Raw genomic sequence first — 26,702 nt, 5'->3', positions numbered from 1 at the left:
TTGAACAGTTTTCAACAAATTAATTTATTCAAAAATGAAGGAGAAGCAAGAGAGAGAGACATTGTAATTTTTTCCACTTTCAGTTTCACTTACTTAGCTAGCAAATGCAGCTGGCTAGCTTAGTTACTCAAACACCCGGCTCAAACAGAGGGATGCTATGTTAGCTAGCTGGCTATGACTATCCAACACAACACTGGAACTCTTCCAAGTCAAGGTAAGCTTTTGGTTTTATTAATTTATTGCCACCGGGGCCCGCCGGTGTAACTGCTTACTGACAATACACTGTAACGTTACTGCAGATTGTAGCGGGTTTACTAACGCATTAGTTCTATTAGCTATGTTGACTAGGACGTTACTTTAGCTAATATGGGGACAACGATGTAGGCTGTGTGTAGCGGTTATGACATGGTTTGGCTTGGAAAGGTTTTTTCGCCTGGTCACATACAGCTGATGTGTTGTTCATTGAAGTCCACAAATGAAGGGAAAGGGTGAGAGGAGGAGAGTGCATAGAGGTGAACTGTGAAAGTGAATTGTGTTTATGAGTGATCAGGGTTGTATTCATTCCGGCGATTCTGTTGAAAAACGTTTCTTAAATGGAGGCAAACGAAACGGGGATAAAAATACCTGAATTTGTCCAATAGAAACTCTGGTTTGTAACTGTTGGACTAATGAGTACACCCTAGATAAGCTAGATGCAGTCAAGAGTGTGCAAGGTGGTATTGAATGTGTCACTGTCTGTCCATGTGTCACTGTCTATCATCTCAAATTTGTCTCTCGACCTGTGTGCACCTATGTTGTAAACTTTCATTCATAGGCTAGGTTGTAGCAACCTCATGATGGGGATAGGGAAAATTCTAATATCATGTACAGTGGGGAAAAAAAGTATTTAGTCAGCCACCAATTGTGCAAGTTCTCCCACTTAAAAAGATGAGAGAGGCCTGTAATTTTCATCATAGGTACACGTCAACTATGACAGACAAATTGAGAAAAAGAAATCCAGAAAATCACATTGTAGGATTTTTTATGAATTTATTTGCAAATTATGGTGGAAAATAAGTATTTGGTCACCTACAAACAAGCAAGATTTCTGGCTCTCACAGACCTGTAACTTCTTCTTTAAGAGGCTCCTCTGTCCTCCACTCGTTAATGGCACCTGTTTGAACTTGTTATCAGTATAAAAGACACCTGTCCACAACCTCAAACAGTCACACTCCAAACTCCACTATGGCCAAGACCAAAGAGCTGTCAAAGGACACCAGAAACAAAATTGTAGACCTGCACCAGGCTGGGAAGACTGAATCTGCAATAGGTAAGCAGCTTGGTTTGAAGAAATCAACTATGGGAGCAATTATTAGGAAATGGAAGACATACAAGACCACTGATAATCTCCCTCGATCTGGGGCTCCACGCAAGATCTCACCCCGTGGGGTCAAAATGATCACAAGAACGGTGAGCAAAAATCCCAGAACCACACGGGGGGACCTAGTGAATGACCTGCAGAGAGCTGGGACCAAAGTAACAAAGCCTACCATCAGTAACACACTACGCCGCCAGGGACTCAAATCCTGCAGTGCCAGACGTGTCCCCCTGCTTAAGCCAGTACATGTCCAGGCCCGTCTGAAGTTTGCTAGAGTGCATTTGGATGATCCAGAAGAGGATTGGGAGAATGTCATATGGTCAGATGAAACCAAAATAGAACCTTTTGGTAAAAACTCAACTCGTCGTGTTTGGAGGACAAAGAATGCTGAGTTGCATTCAAAGAACACCATACCTACTGTGAAGCATGGGGGTGGAAACATCATGCTTTGGGGCTGTTTTTCTGCAAAGGGACCAGGACGACTGATCCGTGTAAAGGAAAGAATGAATGGGGCCATGTATCGTGAGATTTTGAGTGAAAACCTCTTTCCATCAGCAAGGGCATTGAAGATGAAACGTGGCTGGGTCTTTCAGCATGACAATGATCCCAAACACACCGCCCGGGCAAAGAAGGAGTGGCTTCGTAAGAAGCATTTCAAGGTCCTGGAGTGGCCTAGCCAGTCTCCAGATCTCAACCCCATAGAAAATCTTTGGAGGGAGTTGAAAGTCCGTGTTGCCCAGCGACAGCCCCAAAACATCACTGCTCTAGAGGAGATCTATATGGGGGAATGGGCCAAAATACCAGCAACAGTGTGTGAAAACCTTGTGAAGACTTACAGAAAACGTTTGACCTGTGTCATTGCCAAAAAGGGTATATAACAAAGTATTGAGAAACTTTTGTTATTGACCAAATACTTATTTTCCACCATAATTTGCAAATAAATTCATAAAAAATCCTACAATGTGATTTTCTGGGGAAAAAATTCTCATTTTGTCTGTCATAGTTGACGTGTACCTATGATGAAAATTACAGGCCTCTCTCATCTTTTTAAGTGGGAGAACTTGCACAATTGGTGGCTGACTAAATAATTTTCCCCCCCACTTTAGTAGCCTAAACCTATCGATTTTAAATTGAACTAGGTGAATGGAATATGAATGACAGTCATCCAATAAAGGCCATGCATAATAGAAATAAGGCCATGTTCATGGATAAAAAAAAAATCCACCCTCATCATAAACGGCACTGACCGCCACTGTACACTATATATACAAAAGTATGTGGACACCCCTTCAAATTAGTGGATTTGGCTATTTCAACCACACCCGTAGCTGACAGGCGTATAAAATCGAGCACACAGCCATGCAATCTCCATAGACAAACATTGGCAATGGAATGGCCTTACTGAGGAGCTCAGTGACTTTCAACATGGCACCGTCATAGGATGCCACCTTTCCAACAAGTCAGTTCAGTTCGTCAAATTTTTGCCCTGCTAGAGCTGCCCAGTCAACTGTAGGTGCTGTTATTGTGAAGTGGAAACGTCTAGGAGAAACAACGGCTCAGCCGCAAAGTGGTAGGCCACACAAGCTCACAGAACGGGACCGCCAAGAGCTGAAGTGCGTAGCGTGTAAAAATGGTCTGTCCTCGTTTGCAACACCCACTACCGAGTTCCAAACTGCCTCTGGAAGCAACGTCAGCACAATAACTGTTCGTCGGGAGCTTCATGAAATGGGTTTCCATGGCCGAGCAGCTGCATACAAGCCTAAGATCACCATGGGCAATGCCAAGCGTCGGCTGGAGTGGTGTAAAGCTCGGCGCCATTGGACTCTGGAGCAGTGGAATCGCATTCTCTGGAGTGATGAATCACTCTTCCCCATCTGGCAGTCCGACAGATTAAACTGGGTTTGGCGGATGCCAGGAGAACGCTACCTGCCCCAATGCATAGTGCCAACTGTAAAGTTTGGTGGAGGAGGAATAATGGTCTGTGGCTGTTTTTCATGGTTTGGGCTAGGCCCCTTAGTTCCAATGAAGGGAAATCTTAACGCTACAGCATGCAATTACATTCTAGACGATTCTGTGCTTCCAACTTTGTGGCAATAGTTTGAGGAAGGCCTTTTCCTGTTTCAGCATGACAATGCCCCCATGTACAAAGCGAGGTCCATACAGAAATGGTTTGTCGAGATCGGTATGGAAGAACTTGACTGGCTCGCACAGAGTCCTGACCTCAACCCCATCGAAGAACTTTGGGATGAACTGGATCGCCAACTGTGAGCCAGGCCTAATCGCCCAACATCAGTGCCCGACCTCACTAATGCTCTTGTGGCTGAATGGAAGCAAGTCCCCGCAGCAATGTTCCAACATCTAGTGGAAAGCCTTCCCAGAAGAGTGGAGGCTGTTATAGCATAAAAGGGGGGACCAACTCCATATTAATGCCCATGATTTTGGAATGAGATGTTCTACGAGCAGGTGTTCACATACTTTTGGTCATGTAGTGTATCTATGAAAAGCTGAGAACGAACAAGCACATGTAACATGTTCGGCTCTATGACGCTCACAAGCTACACAAGAGTCGTTAAAAGCTAAGAGGTTCTTCTACAGAAAAGATCATAGGAAATCCCAGGACATAGTGTCTATTGTACTGTAATAAGCTCACATAGTTGCTGTCACAAACTCCAAACTCCACACAGTTGTCACTGACTAGTTCGATATTCATTTCCCAGTGAGCAAATAATTTCTCTACTTACAGCGTTCATATAACTTAATTTTTATCAGGTTTTTGCTCTGGCCGACCTTATTTTGTTATTGACATTTGTCAATAAAACTCATGAATGCAACCATTTATGTCAAATTGTTTTGTGTTCTACTTGTAGCGTTGGTTGTCCTGAAAATAAAATGGTAAAACACTTCATTGTGAGGCTAAATATAAGATGCAGATAAATGAAAGTCAGATAAATGAAAAGCCAATTTTTGCTGGAATCTCGGGACTGTCAGGGTTAAACAAACACTTACTTGGCCAAAGATTACACCACTACAGTTCTCACGCCAGCATGTCTCTATAGACTGTTTATAATGATTTGTAACATCAACTGGAGAAATCCCATCTTAACCAAGACTAATCACTAGGCTCTCTTATGAGCAATCTCCCCTTTTTCACTATTAGATAAAGAGATATCAAACCTCTCCATCAATGACAGACGTGAAAAGAAGCTGTTCTACCACTTCATCGTAGTTCCACAACAAAGAATGTGTTATACATCATCGTGCGATATAGCTCATGTTTCATGACTGCGTTATACCCCACTCTGAAAATTGGCCTCCACTTCTACAGCTTTGAAAGTGGAGAACAATGCAACAACTTAGATCTTTAAGGCGTTCACTTTTATGAATGTGATACTTTTAGGACTACATTTCATACAGCCACATTTCCTATTGTTCTCCAGAGGCATGGTTCATACAATATTTACAAGTCCATATAAAATGGATGTAATTTTCATTGGTCCTGAGGGCCCCTAAACCTCCGTCATACCACTGCCTTTTCACAAATCACACCCCCATCACGAAACACACCATCAATACACACTCTTTGGAAAGAAGGAGACAAAAACCAAACTACGGAAATTATGCTTCCACACAATTTATCATCATTGCTCTTTATATATTTTTAAAATCATAAATGGCACTATCGATCATAATAATCTTTATATGGCTGATCATCACTGTATCATGATTACCCGGGACAATTAACAAAGGAGTGGTCGGTGTTTGTGCCAACACTATAAAATGATTAGGGTGCTATAAATAAGGAGTCCGTACTCACGGGGGTACGGAGGGGGATCCCTTTCTCAGCGGGTGGGTGGGCAGGGACACTGGATCCTTATATGAGGAGGATATCACATCTGAAGACAAACCGTGCAGATTAAGGGAAGAGACAGAAGATGCACTGGGGACGGAGTGTGGGAGGGCCCTAACACAATTACACACAACCCTACTGAATGCCCCAGCGCCTCCTCTGAGAGGCACTGAGATAAATAGAGCCAAAGCCAGGTCATTTCCCATCCATCTGAAGAGCCGCAGTCAGCTGAGAGACAATGGTGGCGTCCCAAATGGCGCTCTATTCCCTACATAGAGCACTACTTTTGACCAGAGCCCTTATGGGCCGTGGTCAAAAGTAGTGCACTATATAAGGAATAGGGTGCCATTTGGGACACAGCACAGAGGGGAGCAACAAGGCTCAATAGGTTTATGATGCTGCCTCAAAGTCTTTCTGATTCTATTTGTGATGGCTTTCCATTCAATTGGTCTGTATTGTGCCCTCAGTAATGGTATGGTCAGTAATGATATAGAATAGTAAAATAGCACTTTATTAGTCCCTGCGAAAACAGAGATTCTTCTTTTCTTTTCGGCAGGGACTGATAAAGTCCTCTTCCTATGGGTTGCCATTTTCAAGTCTGGTCTCATAGAATAGACATAACATAGTAAATGTAAATATGACACAATGAAATTAGTATGATATGTTATGTTTGGTACGGTTACATAAGACAGAAAGTTACTTACGGCAAAAATTAAAGTAGGGTGATTGGTTGGGGTGGATGGGTCGTCGTATAACACAAACGTCTAGCAACCCAAAGGTTGTGTGTTCGAATCTCATCACGGACAACATTAGCATTTTAGCTAATTAGCAACTTTGCATTTACATTTGAGCTACTTTATATCTACTTAGCATGTTAGCTAACCCTTCGCCTAACCCTTTAACCTATATCCCAACCCTAAACTTAACCCTAACCTTAACCCCTAACCCTTAGCTTAGCTAACATCAGCAACCTAGCTAATGTTAGCATTAGCCACCTAGCTAATGTTAGCCACAACAAATTACAAATTCGTAACAATTGATGATAGACATCCAGAAATGAATACATACCAAACAAAATGTAAGATATCATACTAATTGGAGTGTCACGGATTTACGTTTTTACTATATTACGTCTACCCCTGAGTCCAGGTTGCATTTTCTGTATCAACCCTATGGCAATGGTGATACAGAGAGTACAAACTGACACACCATATTTTCTGTAAGAGACTTTGAATAACCCAAAACATGGCTCCCTGTGACGTGCGTTAGAAATCAGCCAAAAATATTTTTTTGCATCAAAAGTAAACACTTTAATCCAATTAAATAATCCTTGTGTAAGCAAACTACCTTTATTTATAGCTAATGCTATATTTATGTAGATGGCTGCATGACATTCTTTTACTGAGGTGCCCACACAAGTTTCTGTAATAGAGGGCCCTCGATTCATTTTGTGTGGTCTTATGTTTAATTCATGGCTCTCGTATCTTGTTTTGTGAATGCGCACATCCCTACATGATGATGACTAATACATCAAGCATTATCAGTAGAACCTACATCAAATTCCTTGAGAAAGAGATGTAAACCTTGGTTCCTCACAGTATGTCTTTCTTTTTTTCTAAAGGAGAGTGGAATACCACTCTACCTTTAGTATTGTTATGCTTTTTAGGGATTGAACCCTGGTGCATGTCCAGTGCCTTCAGAAAGTATTCACACCCCTTGACCTTTTCCACATTTTGTTGTGTTACAGCCTGAATTTAAAATGGATTAAATTGAGATTTTGTGTCACTGGCCTACACACAATACCCCATTATATCATAGCGGAATTATGTTTTTAGAGATTTTTAAAAATTAATAAAAATGAACAGCTGAAATGTCTCGAGTCAATAAGTATTCAACCCCTTTGTTATGGCAAGCCTGAATAAGTTCAGGAGTAAAACATGTGCTTAACAAGTCACATAATAAGTTGCGTGGACTCACTCTGTGTGCAATAACAGTGTTTAACATGTGTTTTTATGACGACCTCATCGCTGTACCCCACACATACCGACTTGCCCCCTTTCTGATTTTCTCTATTTGTGCATATTTTTTATACTGAATGTTATCCGATTTTCAACAAAAACCTAATATTAGATAAAGGGAACCTGAGTTTACAAATAACAAAAAAATATACAGTACCAGTCAAAAGTTTGGACACACCTACTCATTCAAGGGTTTTTCTATATTTTTACTATTTTCTACATTGTAGAATAATAGCGAAGACATCAAAACTATGAAATAACACATATGGAATCATGTAGTAACCCAAAAAGTGTTAAACAAATCCAAATATATGTTATATTTGAGATTCTTCAAATAGCCACCCTTTGCCTTTATGACAGCTTTGCACACTCTTGGCATTCTCTCAACCAGCTACACCTGGAATGCTTTTCCAACTGTCTTGAAGGAGTTCCCACATATGCTGAGCACTTGTTGGCTGCTTTTCCTTCACTCTGCCGTCTGACTCATCCCAAACCATCTCAATTGGGTTGAGGTCGGGGGATTGTGGAGGCCAGGTCATCTGATGCAGCACTCCATCACTCTCCTTCTTGGTAAAATAGCCCTTACACAGCCTGGAGTTGTGTTGGGTCATTGTCCTGTTGAAAAACAAATGATAGTCCCACTAAGCCCAAACCAAATAGGATGGCGTATCACTGCAGAATGCTGTGGTAGCCATGCTGGTTAAGTGTGCCTTGAATTCTAAATAAATCACAGACAGTGTCACCAGCAAAGCACCCCCACACCATCACACCTCCTCCTCCATGCTTTATGGTGGGAAATACACATGCAGAGATCATCCGTTCACCCACACCGTGTTTCACAAAGCCACGGCGGTTTGAACCAAAAATCTCCAATTTGTATTCCAGACCAAAGGACAAATTTACACCGGTCTAATGTCCATTGCTCGTGTTTCTTGGCCCAAGAAAGTCTCTTCTTCTTATTGGTGTCTTTTAGTAGTGGTTTCTTTGCAGAAATTCGACAACGGAGGCCTGATTCACACAGTCTCCTCTGAACAGTTCATGTTGAGATGTGTCTGTTACTTGAACTCTGTGAAGCATTTATTTGGGCTGCAATTTCTGAGGCTGGTAACTCTAATGAACTTATTCTCTGCAGCAGAGGTAACTCTGGGTCTTCCATTCCTGTGGTGGTCCTAATGAGAGCCAGTTTCATCATAGCGCTTGATGGTTTTTGCGACTGCACTTGAAGAAACTTTCAAGGTTCTTGAAATGTTCCGTATTGACTGACTTTCATGTCTTAAAGTAATGATGGACTGTTGTTTCTCTTTGCTTATTTGAGCTGTACTTGCCATAATATGGACTTGGTCTTTTACCAAATAGGGCTGTCTTCTTTATACCCCCCTACCTTGTCACAACACAACTGATTGGCTCAAACGCATTAAGAAGGAAATAAATTCCACTAATTAACTTTTAACAAGGCACACCTGTTAATTGAAATGCATTCCAGGTGACTAGCTCATGAAGTTGGTTGAGAGAATGCCAAGAGTGTGCAAAGCTGTCATCAAGGTAAAGGGTGGCTATTTGAAGAATCTCCAATATAAAATATATTTTGATTTGTTTAACATTTTGTTGGTTACAACATGATTCCATATGTGTTATTTCATAGTTTTGATGTCTTCACTATTATTCTACAATGTAAAAAATAGTAAAAATAAAGAAAAACCCTTGAATGAGTAGGTGTGTCCAAACTTTTGACTGGTAGTGTATATACTTATTTTATTTATTTAACAAAGTTATGCAACACTCAATTCCCCTGTGTGAAAAAGTAATTGCCCCCTTACACTCTATAACTGGTTGTGCCACCTTTAGCTGAAATGACTGCAAACAAATGCTTCCTGTAGTTGTTGATCAGTCTTTCACATCGCTGTGGAGGAATTTTGGCCCACTCTTGCATGCAGAACTGCTTTAACTCAGCGACATTTGTGGGTTTTCAAGAATGAACTGCTCGTTTCAAGTCCTGCCACAACATCTCAATATGGATTAGGTCTGGACTTTGATTAGGCCATTGCAAAACTTCAAATTGGTTCCTTTTTAATCATTTTCATGTAGTCTTCATTGTGTGTTTTTGATCACTGTCTTGCATGACCCAGCTGCGCTTGAGCTTCAGCTTACAGACAGATGGCCTGACATTGCCCTGTAGAATTCTCTGATACAGAGCAGAATTCATGGTTCCTTCTATTAAGGCAAGTGGTCCAGGTCCTGAGGCAGCAAAGCATCCCCAAACCATCACACTACCATCACCATGCTTGACTGTTGGTATGAGATTCTTACTGTGGAATGCAGTGTTTGGATTTCACCAGACATAATGGGACCCATCTCGTCCAAAAAGTGGACTACAGTTAGCCAAAAAAGCACCTGGAAGCACCTGGATGACCATCAAGACTCTTGGAAGAATGTTCTATGGACAGATGAGTCAAAAGTATAACTTTTTGGACGACATGGGTCCCATTATGCCTGGCAAAAACCAAACAATGCATTCCACAGCACGAATCTTATACCAACGGTCAAGCATGGTTTGCAACGCCAGGGTTGTGGGTTCGATTCCCACGGGGGGGGCCAGTATGAAAAAAATATATATATATATAATGTATGCACTCTGGATAAGAGCGTCTGCTAAATGACTAAAATTTAAAATGTAAAATGTGGTGGTAGTGTGATGGTTTGGGGATGCTTTGCTTGGCATTGCATATGGTGATCTTAGGCTTGTGTGCGGCTGCTCGGCCATTGAAACCCATTTCATGAAGCTCCCGACGAACAGTCATTGTGCTGACGTTGCTTCCAAAGGCAGTTTGGTACGCGGTAGTGAGTGTTGCAACCGAGGACAGACCATTTTTAAGCCCTACGCGCTTCAGCACTCGGCGGTCCCGTTCTGTGATCTTGTGTGGCCTACCACTTCGCGGTTGAGCTGTTGTGGCTCCTAGACGTTTCCACTTAAGTGATAATGCCCGAGAAGCTGGTGTTTGGAGGGTATATCTGCAAACCGTGCCAATATATCCTCCAAACACCGGCTTCAAGGGCATTATCACTTTTTTACAACGGGTTACCAACATATTCAAATAATGATTGACATATTTTCATTAAAAACGTTATTTTGATGAATTTATTCATACTATTTCATCCTTCCACAAGATATAATCCCGACACAAATCTAGGGTTGCTACCCAAGCCGGCTGGTCGTTCCGTTCTATCGGTTCGGTTGCCAGAGACGCGACCCAGTCGTTCAGTCATTTTGTTCTGTATCTATGGACACGACCCAGTCATTCGTTATAAATGTTCCATTGCCATACTGGCTGGTAACATTCTCATCCCTTGCTTGCTAGCTAGCCAACTATGGCTAACTTACAGTCATATCAAAAAGTGCAGCCAGAGTAACAGCAAGTATCTTCATTTGCTTAAGCTGTTTTCTAATGACATTTATTTGAAACATCCATAACAATGAGCTAATGAGGCGTGATTTCGCCTGGCATAGAAAATGTGCTCACTCGTCAGGACACTGTTGTTCAGAGGAGCTAGCCAACAACACAGCTAAAACAATCACTTCAAACTGCAGCTGGAAAGACCGCAAACTAGCTGCACTTCGTTTCGTTTTACCTTTTTTCAATTGACATTTCTTTATATATATCCATAAAAATGATGCCAGCTGATTCATAATTTCGACTGGCTGAGAAACACTGTCTACTTGTCTGTCTCATCCCGACTCCCGACACGTTCATTACTATGGGACAGCTGTAGATCGAATTTGAATATTGAAACAATGTTGCAAATGTCAGAGAGACAGACAGCAAGGTTTAAACATATCTCAACTGTTGAAAACAAAATATTAGTCTAAAAGAAATGCGAGATAATGTCTAGATGCATTTTATAGTGGAGATCAAGTTCATAAAGTGCCTGGCTGGGCTGATGAGACAGTGGATTGCGCAGTCAGATGGAACAAAGGAAATAGGCATTTTTACGTCATAGATTTAGCCGGTGGTAACTTGTGGAATAGACACCGGCTGGAATGCGGTTTTAACCAATAAGCATTCAGGATTAGACCCACCCGTTGTATAATTCACAATAACAGCACTTACAGCTCTAGCAGTGCAGAAATCTGACGAACTGACTTGTTGGAAAGGTGGTATCCTATGTCGGTGCCATGTTGAAAGTCACTGAGCTTTTCAGTAAGACCATTCTACTGCCAATCCACTAATTTGAAGGGGTGTCCACATACTTTGGTATATATAGTGTATTTTCAAGCATGGAGGTGGCTGCATCATGTTATGGGTATGCTTGTCATCGGCAAGGACTAGGGAGATTTTTAGGATAAAATTAAATGTAATAGCAAAGGCAAAAGTTTTCCTAGAGGAAAACTTAATTCAGTCTGTGGGAGACAAATTCACCTTTCAGCAGGACAATAACCTAAAACACAAGACCACTAGAGTTGCTTACCAAGACGACATTGAATGTTCCTGAGTGGCCTAGTTACAGTTTTGACTTAAATCGGCAAGACTTGAAAATGGCTGTCTAGCAATGATCAACAACCAACTTGACAGCTTGAAGAATTTAAAAAAGAATAATGTGCAAATATTGTACAATCCAGGTGTGCAAAGCTCTTAGAGACTTACCCAGAAAGACTCATAGCTATAATCACTGCCAAAGGTGATTCTAACATGTATTGATTCAGGGGTTTGAATACTTATGTAAATGAAATATTTCTGTATTTTATTTTCAATAAATGTGCAACAATTTCTAAAAACATGTTTTTATTTTGTCATTATGGGGTATTGTGTGTAGATGGGTGAGAGAAAACATATATTTAATCCATTTTGAATTCAGGCTGAAACACAACAAAATGTGGAGTAAGTCAAGGGGTATGAATAGTTTCTGAAGGCTCTGTATATGTGCTGGCCAGGAGTTTTAACCACTCGACCATGGCTCTGCACACAGTAGGTCTTTCTATATACCAGCTGTAAGTGAACAGAGAGGTAAAATGACTTGATTTTAGAAAGCTAAAATCAGATACTTAATACTTTGACTGACATAGTCAAGAACTTCCTTCCTGTTCCACCCACTTCCATTGCCAAGAGTGTTTTGGCCCGGTATTGACCCTTCCACTCAAAATGGCTACTCTGATAATACAATGGTCTGCTGGGTTCTTAATGGACAAGAGCCCAGGGATGCAGCATGATAGATACAAGTGGGTCTCACAGTAAATGAAGACGACACTGCTCTCTATCTCGGTGCCAGTTGCAGTGTTTTTGATCCCTGGTGCTTGAGGTGTTGGCATAGGGATCTTTCCTGCCACCCCCTCCCTGCCTGCATTACATCCCAGAACTGTGTGTAGCCATTTTGAACCGTAAAATAAGAGCAATGGATGATGTGATGCAATAAAAAAGTATGTTATTTAAAGAAGAGAAATAGATACATTTGAAGATAAATGACTTAATACATTGACGTTACTGTCAATCTTTTATGAGTGTGTGATATGGCTATGACCCTAAGTTGAGGAGACATCTACAGCCAAAACAATGAAATAAATGATTTGGCCCCGGCTAGAGGCCCATGCTCATATAGTATATGACGTTATCATGAGTGGGTGGAGATGTTTCTGTGATCACTCAAGCTTCAAATACATAGAATCGGATGGCTCTAATAAACTGACCGGGCTCCACCTTTGTGTATTGTTCTTGCGAAATGGAGAAAGAAGTACCAACGTTCATAAATATTGTTGTGTTTCTTTGTGGTGCCACTATTTGCTCAAATTCTGCACTACATAGATACATTATAGGTGTTACACAATCCACTGACTTCTTTCAAGTAAAAAAAACACCGTTGTTGTAAATATTCAGGAAAAATAAATCAACATTTCATATAGCTTCTCTTCTGTCACTGGAACCAAGAATGAGCGGAGTTGACTGCATTCAGGATCCATTTACAACTCAACAGCGGCAGCATGAGGACAATCAAAGCATTGCATGTGTCCATGTGCAGTCGTTCACAGCAGACAAAAGGCAAGATACAGGTGATCCACAACTTCTATCTTAATAAAACAGATTACTCTGACCAGTCATATAAAACATTTACAGTCAAAAATACACACCACATGTATTTAAGTTATGTATTAGAATCAGGTTAGAAATATAATAATACATTATGGATATTGTAATACATTAAGACTAATGGTCATGAAAGCTGCATGTCATAGGCTATGACAAATCCAAGGCACTCTATTTATCTTGGGCATATCCATGTAAGATACAATGAGGTAATGACTCGTTTTAAGGCGTATGCATCAACACTTCCTGCACCACTTACTGTAAAATCTTCAGGCATTCAAAAACAATGACATGGACAAAATGGCCTCCATGGTCGTGTCAATACGTGTGGTCGTTGATAAAATACTATAATATTTATACAATACAAATAATATACTTTATACAATACAAATATATACTTGTAAGTACATCTATTTAATCTGTAATAACAAAGCAGTATATTTTGTCTCCAGCCATGGGGTAGGCCTAATCTCATCGACAGTCATCACCTTTTATCCACTAGCCAATAAAAGTATGGGCTTGGTGTCATTCCAATTGACAATGGCATCTTTCCATATAGGAAAACAAAACACAAACTTAGTCAAAGAGTGGACTATAGTAAATGCCCCTGAGGTACCTACAGCTGGAAATAAACACAAGAATACAAACTCTTCATAAGGAACATTAACTTGATATGCTTTATGATTAACACTGCAAGTCATTCATTTCTCAAGTGAAGAAATACATACAAGTGATATGTGAAGAACGAATAGGGCTGATCCTTTCACATCAATAACCAAATAAATCAATAACCAAATCAATCAAATCAATAACCAAATAGCTACATACAAAAGGGATGCATCTGTGTCTAGTTCTCTAGCAGATCAAACCAACCCAGATCATCATCAGTGTTCTATACGTACAGACAGTGAGGAAGATTTCCTCCCGCTGATTGGCTAGGCCTTTGTAGTAGTATAGATCAAACTCCCCGAGCACACACTTGTCACTCAGCAGCTCCTCCTGCACACTAAAGAGCACGCTGAAATGGCTCTCGCTGCACTCCACCCAGATAGGGAACTTGGGAGTCTTCAGGTTTTTACCTTGCATATATTATAACGTTCAAATAAGGACAGCAGTCCAATGTTATTGTGACCTCTTATTCCATTGAGAACGGTCAGGTTTCCATTGCCTGAGTCCAGCTCCATGTGGTTGATACAGCCCGTCCAAACAGCAACAACACAGCCATTGGTGAATTCTAAGAGTGTCTTTCAACAAAACGTGGATTTCTACTTGGCACAATGATAGGTGTCTGGTAGCCTACTTAGGTTGCGTCCCAAATGGTACCTGTTACCTACAGTGAGGGAAAAAAGTATTTGATCCCCTGCTGATTTTGTACGTTTGCCCACTGACAAAGACATGATCAGTATATAATTTTAATGGTAGGTTTATTTGAACAGTGAGAGACAGAATAACAACAACAAAATCCAGAAAAACGCATGTCAAAAATGTTATAAATTGATTTGTATTTTAATGAGGGAAATAAGTATTTGACCCCTCTGCAAAACATGACTTAGTACTTGGTGGCAAAACCCTTGTTGGCAATCACAGAGGTCAGACGTTTCTTGTAGTTGGCCACCAGGTTTGCACACATCTCAGGAGGGATTTTGTTCCACTCCTCTTTGCAGATCTTCTCCAAGTAATTAAGGTTTTGAGGCTGACGTTTGGCAACTCGAACTTTCAGCTCCCTCCACAGATTTTCTATGGGATTAAGGTCTGGAGACTGGCTAGGCCACTCCAGGACCTTAATGTGCTTCTTCTTGAACCACTCCTTTGTTGCCTTGGCCGTGTGCTTTGGGTCATTGTCATGCTGGAATACCCATCCACGACCCATTTTCAATGCCCTGGCTGAGGGAAGGAGGTTCTCACCCAAGATTTGACGGTACATGGCCCCGTCCATCGTCCCTTTGATGCGGTGAAGTTGTCCTGTCCCCTTAGCAGAAAAACACCCCCAAAGCATAATGTTTCCACCTCCATGTTTGACGGTGGGGATGGTGTTCTTGGGGTCATAGGCAGCATTCTTGGTGACTATGGTCCCAGCTGCCTTGAGATCATTGACAAGATCCTCCCGTGTAGTTCTGGGCTGATTCCTCACCGTTCTCATGATCATTGTAACTCCACGAGGTGAGATCTTGCATGGAGCCCCAGGCCGAGGGAGATTGACAGTTCTTTTGTGTTTCTTCCATTTGCGAATAATCGCACCAACTGTTGTCACCTTCTCACCAAGCTGCTTGGCGATGGTCTTGTAGCCCATTCCAGCCTTGTGTAGGTCTACAATCTTGTCCCTGACATCCTTGGAGAGCTCTTTGGTCTTGGCCATGGTGGAGAGTTTGAAATATGATTGATTGATTGCTTCTGTGGACAGGTTTCTTTTATAAAGGTAACAAACTGAGATTAGGAGCACTCCCTTTAAGAGTGTGCTCCTAATCTCAGCTTGTTACCTGTATAAAAGACACCTGGGAGCCAGAAATCTTTCTGATTGAGAGGGGGTCAAATACTTATTTCCCTCTTTAAAATGCAAATCAATTTATAATATTTTTCACATGCGTTTTTCTGGATTTTTTTGTTGTGATTCTGTCTCTCACTGTTCAAATAAACCTACCATTAAAATTATAGACTGATCATTTCTTTGTCAGTGGGAAAACATACAAAATCAGCAGGGGATCAAATACTTTTTTCCCTCACTGTATATAGTTCACTATTTTTAACCAGAGCCCTTGAGAAACACACTTTGTGTCTTATACATTACATGTCCCTTCTTGTGTTAGGACACCCAGATGTGTGCAGTAACCATGGGCTCCGCTGAGTGTGGTGGTGGGGACATTCATATCCTCTCTTACCCCTGTCTCAAGAGGACCACAATGGAAATAAGTCCCAGACTTTATTGTGTGTTATCCTCGATGACTTTACTCATGTGCATGTATGGCTTTTCAAGTTTTATGTGTGCTTGTTTTTTTTTATGGTCAAATTAATAAACTAAACTAAAGGGAGTAGAGGATCACACAAAAAACACACTATCTACTTCCAGTGTTCTTCTGTCTGGTTTGCTGTGTTGTAAATTGTGACTGAGTGTAAGAATTGTGTGTACTTTATATGGCATGCATGCATTTTCTGTCCATTCTGTGTTTAATGTATACTACTTCGATTCAATGTTATGTTACATGTTGTGTCTCATGTGGAACTCTATCTATGTTGCATTCTTGGTGCGCTCACTTGGAAAATATATGTAAATCTCAATGTTACTTTCTCTGGTTAAATAAAGGATAAATAAATAAAATACTACAGACTTACCTGTCAATAGATCTGGAGAGAATAGCAGAGATGGTGAGCAATATACAGTGGGGAGAACAAGTATTTGATACACTGCCGATTTTGCAGGTTTTCCTACTTACAAAGCATGTAGAGGTCTGTAATTTTTATCATAGGTACACTTCAACTGTGAGAGACGGAATCTAAAACAAAAATCCAGAAAATCACATTGTATGATTTTTAAGTAATTAATTAGCATTTTATTGCATGACATAAGTATTTGATACATCAGAAAAGCAGAACTTAATATTTGGTACAGAAACCTTTGTTTGCAATTACAGAGATCATACGTTTCCTGTAGGTCTTGACCAGGTTTGCACACACTGCAGCAGGGATTTTGGCCCACTCCTCCATACAGACCTTCTCCAGATCCTTCAGGTTTCGGGGCTGTCGCTGGGCAATACGGACTTTCAGCTCCCTCCAAAGATGTTCTATTGGGTTCAGGTCTGGAGACTGGCTAGGCCACTCCAGGACCTTGAGATGCTTCTTACGGAGCCACTCCTTAGTTGCCCTGGCTGTGTGTTTCGGGTCGTTGTCATGCTGGAAGACCCAGCCACGACCCATCTTCAATGCTCTTACTGAGGGAAGGAGGTTGTTGGCCAAGATCTCGCGATACATGGCCCCATCCATCCTCCCCTCAATACGGTGCAGTCGTCCTGTCCCCTTTGCAGAAAAGCATCCCCAAAGAATGATGTTTCCACCCCCATGCTTCACGGTTGGGATGGTGTTCTTGGGGTTGTACTCATCCTTCTTCTTCCTCCAAACACGGCGAGTGGAGTTTAGACCAAAAAGCTCTATTTATGTCTCATCAGACCACATGACCTTCTCCCATTCCTCCTCTGGATCATCCAGATGGTCATTGGCAAACTTCAGACGGGCCTAGACATGCGCTGGCTTGAGCAGGGGGACCTTGCGTGCGCTGCAGGATTGTAATCCATGACGGCGTAGTGTGTTACTAATGGTTTTCTTTGAGACTGTGGTCCCAGCTCTCTTCAGGTCATTGACCAGGTCCTGCCGTGTAGTTCTGGACTGATCCCTCACCTTCCTCATGATCATTGATGCCCCATGAGGTGAGATCTTGCATGGAGCCCCAGACCGAGGGTGATTGACCGTCATCTTGAACTTCTTCCATTTTCTAATAATTGCGCCAACAGTTGTTGCCTTCTCACCAAGCTGCTTGCCTATTGTCCTGTAGCCCATCCCAGCTTTGTGCAGGTCTACAATTTTATCCCTGATGTCCTTACACAGCTCTCTGGTCTTGGCCATTGTGGAGAGGTTGGAGTCTGTTTGATTGAGTGTGTGGACAGGTGTCTTTTATACAGGTAACGAGTTCAAACAGGTGCAGTTAATACAGGTAATGAGTGGAGAACAGGAGGGCTTCTTAAAGAAAAACTAACAGGTCTGTGAGAGCCGGAATTCTTACTGGTTGGTAGGTGATCAAATACTTATGTCATGCAATAAAATGCAAATTCATTACTTAAAAATCATACAATGTGATTTTCTGGATTTTTGTTTTAGATTCCGTCTCTCACAGTTGAAGTGTACCTATGATAAAAATTACAGACCTCTACATGCTTTGTAAGTAGGAAAACCTGCAAAATCGGCAGTGTATCAAATACTTGTTCTCCCCACTGTACATCCTAAGGCTCCTGACTCAAACTACAAAGAATGAAATCAACAGTCAGTCAACTGCGAAAAAATCTAACAGAAAAATCAAACCAAACCACATGGTCACATAAGGATATTGTCCATTTAATTAATAGAAGATAATCTCAATTGTTGTATGTGCTGCTCCACAAGCAACTGAAGGTCCTTTAGATTATCAACATGAATACATGTAATCTACAACAAAAGAGTTTTGGGAACGACATTTGTCCCAAATTGGATAAAACAATATCCGAACCTCTCTTGTCATGTATTAGCCATATACTGTACAGATGCTGTCAAATATATTGTCACCCTTGTGCTTTACAATGGAGTGCAATGGAGCAGAATGTTCTGTTTTTTCTTTTCAAAACTGGTTGAATGGCTATTTGTATCCTGTAGGCACATGCAAAATACTGTACCACATGTGAGATAAATTACACAGTAAATGAGAATCATTGCCTCCAATCAAATTAAATTGAATTTTGAGTAATTTAGTCCAGACCATTTTTGACTTTGAAGTGAAACATCTCAATTTCAGTTCATATATTTTTTTTCTTGGTCCTGTGCAATTGTAAATCAAACAAATACACGTGTGAACACCAAATGTTTGTTCAATATCAACGTATATTAGAAGAAATACAATACAATCATGCAAGGAGGCAATTGTACTATATTTCACCAATATTTCATATTGCATCTGTATGTAGACAGCATGTTTTTATAGGATAAATTATACAATTTGAAAACATTTACTCTAATTCAATTACATTATTATTGTTCCCAGATATCTGGGAATAATATGATCAACAGTAGAATAGCCTTTTTTATTGGATTATTATGTATCACAGTTCAATGTCTTATGAGGTTTGAGTAAGCCAAAGCATGCACTCTGGTCTACTTTGAGGTATTCCTAACATTACTGTACCTTTTCTAGTACTCCTTCAGATCTACAGTGTCCTGTATGGGTGAAATGGTTTCTTCCTGATGTTCTGTAAGATAACATAGGTAACAGAAAGGCTTATAAAAGGAATAACCTTGGCTTACACCTTCTAACAACCTGGGTCATATTCATTAGTGCACACCGTAGCAAAATGTTTTGCAACGGAAATCGAAAACAAGCGTTTCTTATTGGACAACTTCAAGTAATCCCTCCCTGTTTTGGTCTGTTTTCTTCCTTCTGTTTGGTGACTAGGCTACAAATACAACCCTGTATTTTCATGTTGACATTCCCTATAAAGTAGTTTTGATTTTGCTGGCTAGATTCCAACAAGGATCAGAGAAAGGTTTATAACTTACATAGCGATGGTGGCTTTTTTCCCTTCCCCAGCCCGCCACAGGATCTAAGCAGTGGCCAACGTGAGGCACTTTGTTCTCGCAGCACTGGAGGGTCTTAATCTCCTGGTGACAAAATGCCATGTGAAGTCAAGACGGAATTAAATACTGGAATTTACAGAACGTTCCATGACTTAATACTCACTGATGTAAATCAAGAAAGCACTCCTTGATGTAAATGAATGGTTGGTGAAGAACATTTAATTTATCATAATAAGTACTATGTCCCAAATAGCACCCTATTCCCTATATAGTGCACTACCTTTGACCAGAGCCACATACAGTGCCTTTGGAAAGTATTCAGACTCCTTCCCTTTTTCCACATTTTGTTATGTTACAGAATTATTCTAAAATTGATTAAATATGTTTTTCCCTCATCAATCTACACACAATACCCCATAATGACAAAGCGAAAACAGGTTTTTAGAAATGTTTGCAAAAATATAAAACTTATTTACATAAGTATTCAGACACTTTGTTATGAGACTCGATATTGAGCTCAGGTACATCCTGTTTCCATTGATCATCCTTGAGATTTCTACAACTTGATTGGAGTCCACCTGTGGTAAATTCAATTGATTGGACATGATTTGGAAAGGCACACACACCTGTCTACATAAGGTCCCACAGTTGACAGTGCATGTCAGAGCAAAAACCAAGCCATGAGGTCGACGGAATTGTCCGTAGAGCTCCGAGACAGGATTGTGTCGAGGCACAGATCTGGGGAAGGGTACCAAAACATTTCTGCAGCATTGAAGGTCCCCAAGAACACAGTGGCCTCCATCATTCTTAAATGGAAGAAGTTTGGAACCACCAAGACTCTTCCTAGAGCTGGCCGCCCGGCCAAACTGAGCAATCGGCCCACTCCGATGAGGGATCAGTCCAGAACTACACGGCAGGACCTGGTCAATGACCTGAAGAGAGCTGGGACCACAGTCTCAAAGAAAACCAAGAGCTCCAGAGTTCCTCTGTGGAGATGGGAGAACCTTCCAGAAGGACAACCATATCTGCAGCACTCCACCAATTAGGCCTTTATGGTAGAGTGGCCAGACGGAAGCCACTCCTCAGTAAAAGGCATGACAGGCCGCTTGGAGTTTGCCAAAAGGCACCTAAAGGACTCAGAGCATGAGAAACAAGATTCTCTGGTCTGATGAAACCAAGACTGAACTCTTTGGCCTGAATGCCAAGCGTCACGTCTGGAGGAAACCTGGCACCATCCCTACGGTGAAGCATGGTGGTGGCAGCATCATGCTGTGGGGATGTTTTTCAGCGGCAGGGACTGGGAGAATAGTCAGGCTTGAGGGAAAGATGAACGGAGCAAAGTACAGAGAGATCCTTGATGGAAACCTGCTCCAGAGCGCTCAGGACCTCAGACTGGGGCGAAGGTTCAACTTCCAACAGGACAATGACCCTAAGCACACAGCCAAAACAACACAGGAGTGGCTTCGGGACAAGTCTCTGAATGTCCTTGAGTGGTGGCCCAGCCAGAGCCCAGACTTGAACCCGATCTAACTTCTCTGGAGAGACCTGAAAATAGCTGTGCAGCGATGCTCCCCATCCAACCTGACAGAGCTTGAGAGAATCTGCAGAGAAGAATGGGAGAAACTGCCCAAATACAGGTGTGCCAAGCTTGTGGCGTCATACCCAAGAAGACTTGAGGCTGTAATCGCTGCCTAAGGTGCTTCAACAAAGTAAAGGGTCTGAATACTTATCTAAATGTGATATTTCCATTTTCTATTTTTAATAAAGTTGCAAAAATCTAAAAAACTGTTTTTGCTCTCTCATTATTTGGTATTGTGTGTAGATTGATGAGGAAAAACAACAATTTAATACATTTTTGAATAAGGCTGTAACAAAACAAAATGTGGAAAAAGTCAAGGGGTCTGAATACATTTAGAATGCACTGTAGGCCCTGGTCAAAAGTAGTGCACTATATAGGCAATATGGTGACATTTGGGACGTAGATCCTGTGTGATGGATTTGTTATCTCTATGCAGGGTGGTACAACTATAGCATTACAAAGGTGATCCAATCCTACCTTCTGTACAATCCCATATCTCAGATCCGGTGTATCTGAGAATGTGAAACTCTTGACTCCTCCACTCTTTCAGGGCCTGGTAGAAAACACAGAAAGCCATGACATTATCACTGCACATCACAGCATTTTAACTCAAACCAGTCCAGTAATCATATACGAGTCTCAAATGGAACCCTATTCCCTATATAGTGCACTGCCTTTGATCAGAGCCCATAGGGTTCTGGTCAAAAGTAGTGCACTATGTAAGGAATAGGGTGCCATTTGGGATGCATTCAATCTAAAATGGCAGTGTGCTGATCCATGGGTTGACTATCAGAACTGGGCTGAGGCAAACTGGAGGAGTGGAAGGACACTCTGGGGAACTCACTCAACTCCTCGTCATCATCAATGTCATCTGCAATAAAATATATGGTCCATGTCATCCAATGACTCCCGAGTGGCGCAGTGGTCTAAGGCACTGCATCGCAGTGCTAGCTGTGCCACTAGAGATCCTGGTTCGAATCCAGGCTCTGTCGTAGCCGGCCGCGACCGGGAGACCCATGGGGCGGCGCACAATTGGCCCAGCGTCGTCAAGGGTAGGGGAGGGAATGGCCGGCAGGGATGTAGAGCATGGTGTTTGCAACGCCAGGGTTGTGGGTTCGATTCCCACGGGGGGGCAGTATGAAAAGTAAAAAAATAATGTATGCACTCACTAACTGTAAGTCGCTCTGGATAAGAGCGTCTGCTAAATGACTAAAATGTAAAATGTAATACTGCAACTGTAGTGTCATCATGATAACAATGGACGTTGAATGAATGTTGCATTCAGCTTGATAAAATGGTATAATTACTGAAAATCATCTCCGACATGCAGATCAACATTTTGATTGGACATTGATTTTATTCTGAAAATAAATAATTAAAAATAAACTCAGCAAAAAAAGAAACTTCCCTTTTTCAGGATCCTGTCTTTCAATGGATAATTCGTAAAAATCCAAATAACTTCACAGATCTTCATTGTAAAGGCTTTAAACACTGTTTCCCATGCTTGTTCAATGAACCATAAACAATTAATGAGCATGCACCTGTGGAACGGTCGTTAAGACACTAACAGCTTACAGACGGTAGGCAATTAAGGTCACAGTTATGAAAACTTAGGACACTAAAAGGGCCTTCTACTGACTCTGAAAAACACCAAAAGAAAGATGCCCAGGGTCCCTGCTCATCTGTGTGAATGTGCCTTAGGCATGCTGCAAGGAGGCATGAGGACTGCAGATGTGGCCAGGGCAATAAATTGCAATGTCCGTACTGTGAGACGCCTAAGACAGCGCTACAGGGAGACAGGACGGACAGCTGACCGTCCTCGCAGTGGCAGACCACGTGTAACAACACCTGCACAGGATCGGTACATCCGAACATCACACCTGCTGGACAGGTACAGGAAGGTAACAACAACTGCCCGAGTTACACCAGGAATGCACAATCCCTCTATCAGTGCTCAGACTGTCCGCAATAGGCTGAGAGAGGCTGGACTGAGGGCTTGTAGGCCTGTTGTAAGGCAGGTCCTCACCAGACATCACCGGCAACAACGTCGCCTATGGGCACAAACCCACCGTCGCTGGACCAGACAGGACTGGCAAAAAGTTATCTTCACTGACGAGTCGCAGTTTTGTCTCAACAGGGGTGATGGTCGGATTCGCGTTTATCGTCAAAGTAATGAGCATTACACCGAGACCTGTACTCTGGAGGGTCCGTCATGGTCTGGGGCGGTGTGTCACAGCATCATCGGACTGAGCTTGTTGTCATTGCAGGCAATCTCAACGCTGTGCGTTACAGGGAAGACATCCTCCTCCTTCATGTGGTACCCTTCCTGCAGGCTCATCCTGACATGACCCTCCAGCATGACAATGCCACCAGCCATACTGCTCGTTCTGTGCGTGATTTCCTGCAAGACAGGAATGTCAGTGTTCTGCCATGGCCAGCGAAGAGCCGGATCTCAATCCCATTGAGCATGTCTGGGACCTGTTGGATCGGAGGGTTAGGGCTAGGGCCATTCCCCCCAGAAATGTCCGGGAACTTGCAGGTGCCTTGGTGGAAGAGTGGGGTAACATCTCACAGCAAGACCTGGATAATCTGGTGCAGTCCATGAGGAGATGCACTGCAGTACTTAATGCAGCTGGTGGCAACACCAGATACTGACTGTTACTTTTGATTTTGACCCCCCCTTTGTTCAGGGACACATTATTCCATTTCTGTTAGTCACATGTCTGTGGAACTTGTTCAGTTTATGTCTCAGTTGTTGAATCTTGTTATGTTCATACAAATATTTACATGTGTTAAGTTTGCTGAAAATAAACGCAGTTGACAGTGAGAGGACGTTTCTTTTTTTGCTGAGTTTATATTAAATAGGCTACAGTTAGAAATCCGAAATTCCCTGATCATGAAAACAGTTGAAGGAAACTCAAATCTAATTACTTGTTTTTTCCTACTCTCTCAAAACCATCTTCATCACTTCCTTTCCCCAGTGTGCTACATGGCTGTTGGCTTTCTCTCATAGGGTCAGCAGGGGAGAGCTCGGTCAGCCCCGTAACCATTCTCTGTGACTGGACAATCAATGGAGGCCCATCTCTTGCTGTTTTGTTGTCTTCATCATTTGCCAGAAGAGGATTTGGGCCTCCTAATCGTCGAGTCTGGCGTTTTCTATTTGATTCCTTCGAGAAAACACAATTCAAATCACCAAATAAGGGAATAAAGTGAGCTTTCATCAGTTGTATGTATCACAAGTGTCAGCTAAGTGAAGTATCCATGATTATGAATATACAAATCCCTCATACCAATACAGGGTCGTATTCACTAGGCACCTAACTGAAGAAAACTGACTGAAACAGGTAGGGACTATCTGAACACTCCTTTTCATTTTTGGTTTTACTACAGTGTGCACTAATGAATACGACCCAGGTTTAATTTAGTCAAACACTGTACCTGGGGAGATCTAGCTATTGGACCTGCTCTTGTGAGTATTCTCTGTGGTGACAACAGTATTTTTTTGTGAAAAGGATTCCCTCTTAGCTGACCTGTCATTATCTAGAAAGGAATGTAAAGGCTGTTGGTCCTGCTGGCTGTGGCTACGTTTATGGCTCCAGATACTTCTCTGGGTAGTTGTGGGGTGAGTATCTGATGCTTCAAATGATGATAATGTACCATGTGATGGACAGACAACCTCTGTAACTGACCTGTGACAGAAACAAATCACAAATACAGAACCCTTGCAAATAATCTAACTAACATGTAGCCTAGTCTCTCATGACAGCTGAGATTTAGTTCTGGGTGCCAACATTATCTAATAACATGCCTTTAGTTTATGATGAATACCTCGACATGTCAGTTTTGTTGAAAATAAACTCAGTAGTGTTCTCTTCTGTCCTGGGGTTGTCATACACTGTTTGTGTCACTGTTGAGATTTTGTCAACAACTTCTGTGTAATGTTAGTTGATTTGGTCTGGATGGCATCGCTGTTGAAGCATGTCCTGTCATCTTTATGTCCAATATGATGTCTTACAACGACCTCCAACATTGATTTTATGGGACAGTCTTTATTATTGAATAAAACATTACAAGCAGCATATTAGTTAATACATAGTTCTGTCCCCTTTACACTCTCATTAAATTAAAACTCATCTTTGTTTTATTAGCTAGCTAGCTGGATTACCTTGTTTTTCTTAGATAGACCGTCCAGGTGAAGAATTTGTCGCAGGTCGGATCTATTGTTGATGTTGGCATCTATACGGGGATGCTCTTTATCCATGCAAGCAATCGTTTTCTTGAGTCCCCGTAGTGTGTACAAGTAAAGTAAACAAACATGGACTGAGCCTGCTGTTAGCTAGTTTAACTGTAACGTTACCTGTAAAGCTTAAACATTCTCAAAACATCTGAGATGACTTCATCACTGAACTGACTTCAAGTTATTGCTAATAATGCTAGCTACGTTCTCTAATATTCTCTGTTTGTACACTACCTACAACTCCAGATTGAATGGTGGTGTTTTGAACGTTACTTTAGACAGGCTATGTAACGCGTTAGCCAACTTGAGAGCTAACTAGCGTTTGCATTTTATTCCAATTTCATATGTGCACAGATCTCCACCTACCTTCCGACTGAGAAATTCCGGCACAAGCGATGCAGCAACTTTTTCAACTCGTACACACATAATTTGTCATAAACTACAAATTCCTACGCGAAAAATCTGCTAGCTAACCAGCTACCCTAAACAGTGTGATCTGTTTCTATGGTTACGGTGCATCGCTGGCTGGGCCAAATGAGGCTCCTTCTTCGATGATGTTTTACGGCGTTGGCATCCAATAAATTTGGCATTACCGCCACCTACTAGAATGGAGTATAACTCCCGTATACGTTGCTTTAACCCTCCCGTTGTCCTAGGGTCAAAATGACCCGCCACTGTGTTGAACCAACTTTATTTCACTGCCTCCTTCTCACAAATGATCCAAAAAATATAAAAATTTAATAAAGTTGGTTCAACACAGTGGCAGGTCATTTTGACCCTAGGACAACGGGAGGGTTTTAATAATAATAATAAAATAAAATAATAATACAAAAATAAAATAATAATAATAATAATACCGTACCATCTAACACTAAACTCACAAAACAAAACACAATTACCATACTCCACTATTTAAATCTATTTAGTCCTACTTTCAGGCCAACAGCCTGAAAGGATGGGACACCGCCACTTAACACACCCTGTAACTCTTCTGATGTCAAGTCTCGCACACCCAAATACATCTTTGCAGCTGCCACCACAACCTCTATTTTCTGCGACTTACGTTCCATCCCTGCAGTACAGTTGATAACCATTGCTATAAATGTCAAAAATCCAATCTTACTGAAACATATATCACTTGTTGGTTTATCCCGCTGTACTGGTACAGATCTACTAATCACACCACTCCTCTCAGGATCCCTCCCCCTTGACCCATCTTCCTCTACTTTCTTCACTGCCTCAGCATATGACAACTTCTGCACTACTCTAACCCTGGAAACCTCAACC

At 41.6% G+C, this 26,702-nt stretch overlaps 1 pseudogene across 1 annotated transcript; it reads right to left on the bottom strand.

The window, feature by feature from the left end:
• Positions 1-5,167: 5,167 nt before the first annotated feature.
• On the bottom strand, positions 5,168-26,005 carry LOC311130982 (annotated as a pseudogene). The gene is made up of 12 exons: positions 25,979-26,005; positions 25,344-25,514; positions 25,007-25,232; positions 24,617-24,867; positions 24,110-24,345; positions 19,582-19,683; positions 19,211-19,274; positions 18,410-18,480; positions 16,621-16,692; positions 16,103-16,171; positions 14,196-14,527; positions 5,168-5,250 (listed from the first exon to the last, which is right to left on the bottom strand). The product of its transcript is annotated as an uncharacterized misc_RNA (transcript).
• Between the last annotated feature and the right edge of the window lie 697 nt (positions 26,006-26,702).

This window comes from Coregonus lavaretus (genome assembly GCF_964263955.1).
Source record: "Coregonus lavaretus genome assembly, chromosome: 6".
NCBI classification, from domain to species: domain Eukaryota; kingdom Metazoa; phylum Chordata; class Actinopteri; order Salmoniformes; family Salmonidae; genus Coregonus; species Coregonus lavaretus.
This window is presented reverse-complemented; position numbering and strand designations above follow the sequence as displayed.